The following is a 12,014-nucleotide window of genomic DNA, read 5'->3' as shown; positions in this document are numbered from 1 at the left end:
AAGAGTTTTAGGACGGTAACCCGGGTGGGGTGTTCTTTACTCAGAATATGTGCAACATCGGATCTATATAGCCATCGATACAATTCGTACACAAATGTGTCGTACGAAGAGAGAGACTTTTTTTCCTCTGGCAACATAACGGTAAGAGACATCCTTCCACACTCATAGGTTCCACTCCCTGGGGCTATGATATATATATACATATAAATTCAAATTCGAAGCAACGGTCACAATTCTACTCTATATTTTTGCGGGTTATGTGTTCTTTCGTTCAATTTCTTTCATGCGTTCGTTCGATCTCTGTACACAGTCTTCACATAGGACAGACTCGTGTAGTACGCTTTCGTGGGTTAAACCCATCTCGTTTCATTTCAGGCGACGTCGGGAGCGCGTTGAAAATGTACCAGTGAAATCTCGATAGTTCTACGGATACGAATCGTCCCGAAAAAGATTTTGTCACCGCTTCGAAGCGGTGTTTCAGACGGGCGGACGTATATAAAACATATACGACACACGACACCGCCTTCCACACTCACGCTAGTTCGAACACGATTTCCATCTCTCTCGAAGACTGTTAGACGTACGTAAAATTTCTCAATATTCATAGGACCGCGACAAACGCCGACGAAGCGCCCATCATTCGCTCGTACGTATATAGGCAACAAGTGCCATCAACGCAAGCAGTTTATAAGTACGTAAACGACCCTCAGCCAGGCGTGGTCCAGGAATTGTATCCGTGGACCGCAATGTGCGTTCGAAATGTCGATGTTCATGTGTCCTGCAGTTCACACGTTGACGCGCAATTAGCTGCGTTCTTCATCGACCCACGAGCCAAGTGATCCACCGTTCAGGGTAATTTTTCCCTTTTATTCTCTCATATATATAATGTGTATTTGCTATCCACCACATTTTTGTGTTATATTTCGGAACAAACCGATACCCGAAGAGCTCCAACCAGCGCGCGAAGGAGATTCGGGAGTCGTCGTACAACGACATAATTGTCCCTTAAAGAACGAGATATTTCCGTCGAAACCATATATATATATGTACGAGCAAATCCAAAACCACTGTTTTCTTGCAAGTTCGACGGTCGGAGCGAATAGAACATTGAAAAGCCTTCTATCGAAGAAACACAGAGAGTATATCACCTCCAAAAACGACGGGGATATGGATATTCAAACTGGACAATTATCAACCCGATACTGGATTCGAAAAGTTTCTCTCTCCTTTCGTCGTTATTTACACCGGACGGACTCACGGCCGGCTCTAGCTGGGTGTCATATATATATACGTCCCACGCTCATGCTGCCACTAGCGCGCAACAGAGTAGGGTGTCAATGACAACGACACAGCATTGAAACGAGCTACACAAGCCGGTCTCTCTTGATACCAATGTAAACGAGCATTAAGTTATCTTCAGACTGCCCGATATTTTCGTCCTTTGGACTTTCCCAACGATTCCTTTTTTTCTTTTTTTTTTTACACCACAGCGAAGACTTGAGGAAGCGTGATTAGCACGCTCGCATCCCTCCCTGTCCTACTACAACTGTGTGTGTGTGTGTGTGTAAAGAAAGAAAAAAGAATACATTGGCTTTCTCTCTATCGAGAAGATGGCCTACGCAACGCAGATCAAAGGCCTAATACGTGTAATATAATACGCGTCTGGCCGTGTATAAATCACGCACGAATGATCTGGTCGGGCCCAACTCTTCTCGTACGCTTATTTTTCCGTGTTGGGGCACTATCATAAAATCACACAAACCCCAACACGTGTGTGTCTTGGAAGGAAGATGGCCTACGCAACGCAGATCAAAGGCCTAATACGTGTAGTACACACGTCTGCCGTGTAAATCACGCACGAATGATCTGGTCGGGCCCAACTCTTCTCCACCACACCACATCCCAACTTTGTACATTTTTATATATTTTTGTGCGTTGGGGCACCTTCATAATCACAAACCCCAACAACACATATATCTCTCTCTCTTTGAAAGATTTGTTGTGGCCTACGCAACGCAGATCAAAGGCCTAATACGTGTAGTACACACGTCTGGCCGTGTAAATCACGCACGAATGATCTGGCGGGCTCAACAATATCTTTTTTTTTTATATGAATTCTTATCCACAAACTAATCGAATTCATTTTCTCTCCTCCTCTCCTCTCTCTTTGAGATATATTGGAACATTGTAATGATCCTTCCGCAGGTTCACCTACGGAAACCTTGTTACGACTTTTACTTCCTCTAAATAATCAAGTTTGGTCATCTTCCCGGCATCATCGGCAATGCCGAAACATTGCCGCGCACCAGTCCGAAGACCTCACTAAATCATTCAATCGGTAGTAGCGACGGGCGGTGTGTACAAAGGGCAGGGACGTAATCAACGCGAGCTTATGACTCGCGCTTACTGGGAATTCCTCGTTCATGGGGAATAATTGCAAGCCCCAATCCCTAGCACGAAGGAGGTTCAGCGGGTTACCCGGGCCTTTCGGCCAGGGAACACACGCTGATTCCTTCAGTGTAGCGCGCGTGCGGCCCAGAACATCTAAGGGCATCACAGACCTGTTATTGCTCAATCTCGTGCGGCTAGAAGCCGCCTGTCCCTCTAAGAAGATTTGTTTGTACGTTGGTAGTAAAAACCCCACCGGCAGAAGCCGAGAGCCTTCGAGATACCATAATTACGTCTATTTAGCAGGCTAGAGTCTCGTTCGTTATCGGAATTAACCAGACAAATCGCTCCACCAACTAAGAACGGCCATGCACCACCACCCACCGAATCAAGAAAGAGCTATCAATCTGTCAATCCTTCCGGTGTCCGGGCCTGGTGAGGTTTCCCGTGTTGAGTCAAATTAAGCCGCAGGCTCCACTCCTGGTGGTGCCCTTCCGTCAATTCCTTTAAGTTTCAGCTTTGCAACCATACTTCCCCCGGAACCCAAAAGCTTTGGTTTCCCGGAAGCTGCCCGCCGAGTCATCGTAGGAACTTCGGCGGATCGCTAGCTGGCATCGTTTATGGTTAGAACTAGGGCGGTATCTGATCGCCTTCGAACCTCTAACTTTCGTTCTTGATTAATGAAAACATTTTTGGCAAATGCTTTCGCTTCTGTCCGTCTTGCGACGATCCAAGAATTTCACCTCTAACGTCGCAATACGAATGCCCCCATCTGTCCCTATTAATCATTACCTCGGGGTTCCGAAAACCAACAAAATAGAACCGAGGTCCTATTCCATTATTCCATGCACACAGTATTCAGGCGAAGGTAGCCTGCTTTGAGCACTCTAATTTGTTCAAAGTAAACGTACCGGCCCACCTCGACACTCAGTGAAGAGCACCGCGATGGGATATTAGTTGGACCGCCCCGTGAAGAGCAAAGCCCACCGGTAGGACGTACCACATAATGCCAGTTAAACACCGCGAGCGATGAACCGACACTGTGACACACAGATTCAACTACGAGCTTTTTAACCGCAACAACTTTAATATACGCTATTGGAGCTGGAATTACCGCGGCTGCTGGCACCAGACTTGCCCTCCAATGGATCCTCGTTAAAGGATTTAAAGTGTACTCATTCCGATTACGGGGCCTCGGATGAGTCCCGTATCGTTATTTTTCGTCACTACCTCCCCGTGCCGGGAGTGGGTAATTTGCGCGCCTGCTGCCTTCCTTGGATGTGGTAGCCGTTTCTCAGGCTCCCTCTCCGGAATCGAACCCTGATTCCCCGTTACCCGTTACAACCATGGTAGGCGCAGAACCTACCATCGACAGTTGATAAGGCAGACATTTGAAAGATGCGTCGCCGGTGCTATAAGACCATGCGATCAGCACAAAGTTATTCAGAGTCACCAAAGCAAACGATGGACGAGTGTAAACACCCGCCACCGATTGGTTTTGATCTAATAAAAGCGTTCCTACCATCTCTGGTCGGAACTCTGTTTTGCATGTATTAGCTCTAGAATTACCACAGTTATCCAAGTAAATTTTAGTACGATCTAAGAAACCATAACTGATTTAATGAGCCATTCGCGGTTTCACCTTAATACGGCATGTACTGAGACATGCATGGCTTAATCTTTGAGACAAGCATATGACTACTGGCAGGATCAACCAGGGAACTATACAATATGTATATATAAAATGGACAAAATTTAAATCCTTTTCCATCGTCGCCTGTTTCATATATATATGTCAGGTCGACACACCACTTTTCTCTTTCAAATATGTACAAGTTTTGCCACATTCCGCGCTTGTAACATATCTTCTTTAACGCTCAATTTCTTTCATTTTTCTACCATACAGATATTTTACCGTACGCCCAAAAACGTACGTATTATATTTTTGTTCTATCATAAAATCACATTTTTCTACGTACGCCAGCTTCGTACGTTTCTATCTTTGCCTTCATAAAATCACAAGATAATTTTATCTTCAAGAGTCTCGCTATTAACATCTTGTAAGATAAATGTACGTCCCAGCTAAAACGTACAAATACTTCAAGTTAAGTAATAATATATCATCGCTATTGACAAATTTTTAAGATCCAAGACACAGTTCTCTCTATATGTTTTAATATTTTTTATGTACTCAAATATATTCAAAGGAAAAAGTACATGGGTGATGCCATAGTCGTGGAAGCGCGTACGCTCACACTGATCTTCTGACCGCCGGAAGCACGAAACCTCTGATCTGGGCAAAATCGGCAAGCCGAGGAAGAACGGACAGGACACATGCTGGACTGGCGAGAAAGCGTGTTCTTCCGCTCGCGCTAGGCATTTCGATTTCTGACACCTCTTGATTTAAAAAATCAGTTTTTTGATAGTTTTCTCTCTCCACTGGGCTATTCATTTTAGCCACAGTTTTCAATTGGTACGATTTGCTTCCAAATCTTACAGATGCATTTTAAAAAATTTTTCCATCGCTCGGACAGAAGAGTCGATTGCTCAGTGAGTACGAGTATACATACAAAGTGCATACGGGTAACCAACCCCGTAGGGCTTGCCACATATGGGCCATTCGGTCAAAGACACCGACCCGTGGCCACGCTGTGTGGAGAAAAGTCCGTAACGTAAACGGCACGAAACAGTCAGGACCGAAGCCCCGAAGGAGCTCTGAGACAGCTTCTCGACCGAGATCGTAGAATTGGCCCAAAACCCGCTCTGCTCCGTCCGCCTCGCACGGACCGTGTATCTCTTATAGATACCGAACGGCCGGCAAGGACGCCGGCGCCGCCGGCCGAATAGCACGCGCGCTTATGAGTGTAAACCGCCGCGGCAACAGACCGCCCGGCCGTGCTGTTGTAACATAGCGCGTGAACGAACGAAAAAAAAATTTATAGTAAACATTAAAATAAATTACATTACCGTAAACTAGACAAAAAATTACACATTTTTTCCCAATATGAAAATTTTCACAAACTTTTCAAAGTCCCATCGCATCGAGTAAACTTTTTTAATAACGCTTCCGCACGATTCTAAATGCTTAATCCATATGTGAAATCGTTCACTGATCACGAATATCGTATTTAAAAAAATTACAAAAATTTATTTTTCAAAATAATCAAAAAAAACCGAAAAATCACAAGAGTAAAGTACCATTATTTTAAACAATATGTCGTTCTAAATGCTTAATCCCTATGTAAAAAAGTTATCTAAGCAAGAATATGTAATTGAAAAAAATTAGAAAAATTTATTTTAGCCGTAAATCGAAAATAATGGGGACACCGGAGCTGTTCGAAGCGCCGAGACGCGCCGCGTACGGCCGAATATTTTCTAAGTCCCAACGTACCGATCAAGAGTAAAGTACCATTTTCCTACATTAGATTTCGTTCTAAATGCTTAATCCCTATGTAAAAACGTTAGTTAAGCAAGAATATCGTATTTTTAAAAAAATCTAATGATAGGATTTTCCAGAAAATTGAAAAAACCGAAAAATGTCAAGAGTAAAGTGCCATTTTCTGACATTAGATTTCGTTCTAAATGCTTAATCCCTATGTAGAAACGTTAGTTAAGCAAGAATATCGTATTTTTAAAAAAATCTAATGATAGGATTTTTCAGAAAATTGAAAAAACCGTAAAATGTCAAGAGTAAAGTGCCCTTATTTTAAACAATGTATCGTTCTAAATGCTTAATCCCTATGTAAAAAAGTTATTTTAGCAGGAATATGTTATTGAAAAAAATTAGAAAAATTTATTTTAGCCGTAAATCGAAAATAATGGGGACACCGGAGCTGTTCGAAGCGCCGAGCGCGCCGCGTACGCCCGAATATTTTCAAAGTCCCAACGTACCGATCAAGAGTAAAGTACCATTTTCCTACATTAGGTTTCGTTCTAAATGCTTAATCCCTATGTAAAAACGTTAGTTAAGCAAGAATATCGTATTTTTAAAAAAATCTAATGATAGGATTTCCCAGAAAATTGAAAAAACCGAAAAATGTCAAGAGTAAAGTGCCATTTTCTGACATTAGATTTCGTTCTAAATGCTTAATCCCTATGTAGAAACGTTAGTTAAGCAAGAATATCGTATTTTTAAAAAAATCTAATGATAGGATTTTTCAGAAAATTGAAAAAACCGTAAAATGTCAAGAGTAAAGTGCCCTTACTTTAAACAATGTATCGTTCTAAATGCTTAATCCCTATGTAAAAAAGTTATTTAAGCAGGAATATGTTATTGAAAAAAATTAGAAAAATTTATTTTAGCCGTAAATCGAAAATAATGGATCGAGCGAATCGGTCGATTGCGCCGAGACGCGCTATGATGCAACAGACGAGCGATTGGAACGCCCGAATATTTTCAAAGTCCCAACGTACCGATCAAGAGTAAAGTACCATTTTCCTACATTAGATTTCGTTCTAAATGCTTAATCCCTATGTAAAAACGTTAGTTAAGCAAGAATATCGTATTTTTAAAAAAATCTAATGATAGGATTTTCCAGAAAATTGAAAAAACCGAAAAATGTCAAGAGTAAAGTGCCATTTTCTGACATTAGATTTCGTTCTAAATGCTTAATCCCTATGTAGAAACGTTAGTTAAGCAAGAATATCGTATTTTTAAAAAAATCTAATGATAGGATTTTTCAGAAAATTGAAAAAACCGTAAAATGTCAAGAGTAAAGTGCCCTTATTTTAAACAATGTATCGTTCTAAATGCTTAATCCCTATGTAAAAAAGTTATTTAAGCAGGAATATGTTATTGAAAAAAATTAGAAAAATTTATTTTAGCCGTAAATCGAAAATAATGGATCGAGCGAATCGGTCGATTGCGCCGAGACGCGCTATGATGCAACAGACGAGCGATTGGAACGCCCGAATATTTTCAAAGTCCCAACGTACCGATCAAGAGTAAAGTACCATTTTCCTACATTAGATTTCGTTCTAAATGCTTAATCCCTATGTAAAAACGTTAGTTAAGCAAGAATATCGTATTTTTAAAAAAATCTAATGATAGGATTTTCCAGAAAATTGAAAAAACCGAAAAATGTCAAGAGTAAAGTGCCATTTTCTGACATTAGATTTCGTTCTAAATGCTTAATCCCTATGTAGAAACGTTAGTTAAGCAAGAATATCGTATTTTTAAAAAAATCTAATGATAGGATTTTTCAGAAAATTGAAAAAACCGTAAAATGTCAAGAGTAAAGTGCCCTTATTTTAAACAATGTATCGTTCTAAATGCTTAATCCCTATGTAAAAAAGTTATTTAAGCAGGAATATGTTATTGAAAAAAATTAGAAAAATTTATTTTAGCCGTAAATCGAAAATAATGGATCGAGCGAATCGGTCGATTGCGCCGAGACGCGCTATGATGCAACAGACGAGCGATTGGAACGCCCGAATATTTTCAAAGTCCCAACGTACCGATCAAGAGTAAAGTACCATTTTCCTACATTAGGTTTCGTTCTAAATGCTTAATCCCTATGTAAAAACGTTAGTTAAGCAAGAATATCGTATTTTTAAAAAAATCTAATGATAGGATTTCCCAGAAAATTGAAAAAACCGAAAAATGTCAAGAGTAAAGTGCCATTTTCTGACATTAGATTTCGTTCTAAATGCTTAATCCCTATGTAGAAACGTTAGTTAAGCAAGAATATCGTATTTTTAAAAAAATCTAATGATAGGATTTTTCAGAAAATTGAAAAAACCGTAAAATGTCAAGAGTAAAGTGCCCTTATTTTAAACAATGTATCGTTCTAAATGCTTAATCCCTATGTAAAAAAGTTATTTTAGCAGGAATATGTTATTGAAAAAAATTAGAAAAATTTATTTTAGCCGTAAATCGAAAATAATGGGGACACCGGAGCTGTTCGAAGCGCCGAGCGCGCCGCGTACGCCCGAATATTTTCAAAGTCCCAACGTACCGATCAAGAGTAAAGTACCATTTTCCTACATTAGATTTCGTTCTAAATGCTTAATCCCTATGTAAAAACGTTAGTTAAGCAAGAATATCGTATTTTAAAAAAAATCTAATGATAGGATTTTCCAGAAAATTGAAAAAACCGAAAAATGTCAAGAGTAAAGTGCCATTTTCTGACATTAGATTTCGTTCTAAATGCTTAATCCCTATGTAGAAACGTTAGTTAAGCAAGATTATCGTATTTTTAAAAAAATCTAATGATAGGATTTTTCAGAAAATTGAAAAAACCGTAAAATGTCAAGAGTAAAGTGCCCTTACTTTAAACAATGTATCGTTCTAAATGCTTAATCCCTATGTAAAAAAGTTATTTAAGCAGGAATATGTTATTGAAAAAAATTAGAAAAATTTATTTTAGCCGTAAATCGAAAATAATGGATCGAGCGAATCGGTCGATTGCGCCGAGACGCGCTATGATGCAACAGACGAGCGATTGGAACGCCCGAATATTTTCAAAGTCCCAACGTACCGATCAAGAGTAAAGTACCATTTTCCTACATTAGATTTCGTTCTAAATGCTTAATCCCTATGTAAAAACGTTAGTTAAGCAAGAATATCGTATTTTTAAAAAAATCTAATGATAGGATTTTCCAGAAAATTGAAAAAACCGAAAAATGTCAAGAGTAAAGTGCCATTTTCTGACATTAGATTTCGTTCTAAATGCTTAATCCCTATGTAGAAACGTTAGTTAAGCAAGAATATCGTATTTTTAAAAAAATCTAATGATAGGATTTTTCAGAAAATTGAAAAAACCGTAAAATGTCAAGAGTAAAGTGCCCTTATTTTAAACAATGTATCGTTCTAAATGCTTAATCCCTATGTAAAAAAGTTATTTTAGCAGGAATATGTTATTGAAAAAAATTAGAAAAATTTATTTTAGCCGTAAATCGAAAATAATGGGGACACCGGAGCTGTTCGAAGCGCCGAGCGCGCCGCGTACGCCCGAATATTTTCAAAGTCCCAACGTACCGATCAAGAGTAAAGTACCATTTTCCTACATTAGATTTCGTTCTAAATGCTTAATCCCTATGTAAAAACGTTAGTTAAGCAAGAATATCGTATTTTAAAAAAAATCTAATGATAGGATTTTCCAGAAAATTGAAAAAACCGAAAAATGTCAAGAGTAAAGTGCCATTTTCTGACATTAGATTTCGTTCTAAATGCTTAATCCCTATGTAGAAACGTTAGTTAAGCAAGATTATCGTATTTTTAAAAAAATCTAATGATAGGATTTTTCAGAAAATTGAAAAAACCGTAAAATGTCAAGAGTAAAGTGCCCTTACTTTAAACAATGTATCGTTCTAAATGCTTAATCCCTATGTAAAAAAGTTATTTAAGCAGGAATATGTTATTGAAAAAAATTAGAAAAATTTATTTTAGCCGTAAATCGAAAATAATGGATCGAGCGAATCGGTCGATTGCGCCGAGACGCGCTATGATGCAACAGACGAGCGATTGGAACGCCCGAATATTTTCAAAGTCCCAACGTACCGATCAAGAGTAAAGTACCATTTTCCTACATTAGATTTCGTTCTAAATGCTTAATCCCTATGTAAAAACGTTAGTTAAGCAAGAATATCGTATTTTTAAAAAAATCTAATGATAGGATTTTCCAGAAAATTGAAAAAACCGAAAAATGTCAAGAGTAAAGTGCCATTTTCTGACATTAGATTTCGTTCTAAATGCTTAATCCCTATGTAGAAACGTTAGTTAAGCAAGAATATCGTATTTTTAAAAAAATCTAATGATAGGATTTTTCAGAAAATTGAAAAAACCGTAAAATGTCAAGAGTAAAGTGCCCTTATTTTAAACAATGTATCGTTCTAAATGCTTAATCCCTATGTAAAAAAGTTATTTTAGCAGGAATATGTTATTGAAAAAAATTAGAAAAATTTATTTTAGCCGTAAATCGAAAATAATGGGGACACCGGAGCTGTTCGAAGCGCCGAGCGCGCCGCGTACGCCCGAATATTTTCAAAGTCCCAACGTACCGATCAAGAGTAAAGTACCATTTTCCTACATTAGATTTCGTTCTAAATGCTTAATCCCTATGTAAAAACGTTAGTTAAGCAAGAATATCGTATTTTAAAAAAAATCTAATGATAGGATTTTCCAGAAAATTGAAAAAACCGAAAAATGTCAAGAGTAAAGTGCCATTTTCTGACATTAGATTTCGTTCTAAATGCTTAATCCCTATGTAGAAACGTTAGTTAAGCAAGATTATCGTATTTTTAAAAAAATCTAATGATAGGATTTTTCAGAAAATTGAAAAAACCGTAAAATGTCAAGAGTAAAGTGCCCTTACTTTAAACAATGTATCGTTCTAAATGCTTAATCCCTATGTAAAAAAGTTATTTAAGCAGGAATATGTTATTGAAAAAAATTAGAAAAATTTATTTTAGCCGTAAATCGAAAATAATGGATCGAGCGAATCGGTCGATTGCGCCGAGACGCGCTATGATGCAACAGACGAGCGATTGGAACGCCCGAATATTTTCAAAGTCCCAACGTACCGATCAAGAGTAAAGTACCATTTTCCTACATTAGATTTCGTTCTAAATGCTTAATCCCTATGTAAAAACGTTAGTTAAGCAAGAATATCGTATTTTTAAAAAAATCTAATGATAGGATTTTCCAGAAAATTGAAAAAACCGAAAAATGTCAAGAGTAAAGTGCCATTTTCTGACATTAGATTTCGTTCTAAATGCTTAATCCCTATGTAGAAACGTTAGCTAAGCAAGAATATCGTATTTTTAAAAAAATCTAATGATAGGATTTTTCAGAAAATTGAAAAAACCGTAAAATGTCAAGAGTAAAGTGCCCTTATTTTAAACAATGTATCGTTCTAAATGCTTAATCCCTATGTAAAAAAGTTATTTAAGCAGGAATATGTTATTGAAAGAAATTAGAAAAATTTATTTTAGCCGTAAATCGAAAATAATGGATCGAGCGAATCGGTCGATTGCGCCGAGACGCGCTATGATGCAACAGACGAGCGATTGGAACGCCCGAATATTTTCAAAGTCCCAACGTACCGATCAAGAGTAAAGTACCATTTTCCTACATTAGATTTCGTTCTAAATGCTTAATCCCTATGTAAAAACGTTAGTTAAGCAAGAATATCGTATTTTTAAAAAAATCTAATGATAGGATTTCCCAGAAAATTGAAAAAACCGAAAAATGTCAAGAGTAAAGTGCCATTTTCTGACATTAGATTTCGTTCTAAATGCTTAATCCCTATGTAGAAACGTTAGTTAAGCAAGAATATCGTATTTTTAAAAAAATCTAATGATAGGATTTTTCAGAAAATTGAAAAAACCGTAAAATGTCAAGAGTAAAGTGCCATTTTCTGACATTAGATTTCGTTCTAAATGCTTAATCCCTATGTAGAAACGTTAGTTAAGCAAGAATATCGTATTTTTAAAAAAATCTAATGATAGGATTTTTCAGAAAATTGAAAAAACCGTAAAATGTCAAGAGTAAAGTGCCCTTACTTTAAACAATGTATCGTTCTAAATGCTTAATCCCTATGTAAAAAAGTTATTTAAGCAGGAATATGTTATTGAAAAAAATTAGAAAAATTTATTTTAGCCGTAAATCGAAAATAATGGATCGA

At 37.7% G+C, this 12,014-nt stretch overlaps 2 non-coding genes across 2 annotated transcripts; both read right to left on the bottom strand.

Moving 5' to 3' along the window:
* Positions 1–700: 700 nt before the first annotated feature.
* LOC143262730 (5.8S ribosomal RNA) lies at positions 701–855 on the bottom strand. Its single transcript, XR_013036425.1, has one exon. It is a non-coding gene; the product is annotated as a 5.8S ribosomal RNA (ribosomal RNA).
* Positions 856–2,188: 1,333 nt separating this feature from the next.
* Positions 2,189–4,109, bottom strand: LOC143262743 (small subunit ribosomal RNA). The gene has a single exon (XR_013036438.1). It is a non-coding gene; the product is annotated as a small subunit ribosomal RNA (ribosomal RNA).
* Positions 4,110–12,014: the final 7,905 nt, after the last annotated feature.

Source organism: Megalopta genalis, unplaced genomic scaffold, assembly GCF_051020955.1.
Source record: "Megalopta genalis isolate 19385.01 unplaced genomic scaffold, iyMegGena1_principal scaffold0218, whole genome shotgun sequence".
In the NCBI taxonomy this organism is placed as follows: Eukaryota; Metazoa; Arthropoda; class Insecta; order Hymenoptera; family Halictidae; genus Megalopta; species Megalopta genalis.
The sequence above is the reverse complement of the archived record's forward strand: the minus strand, read 5'-3'. Positions and strand labels throughout refer to the sequence as shown.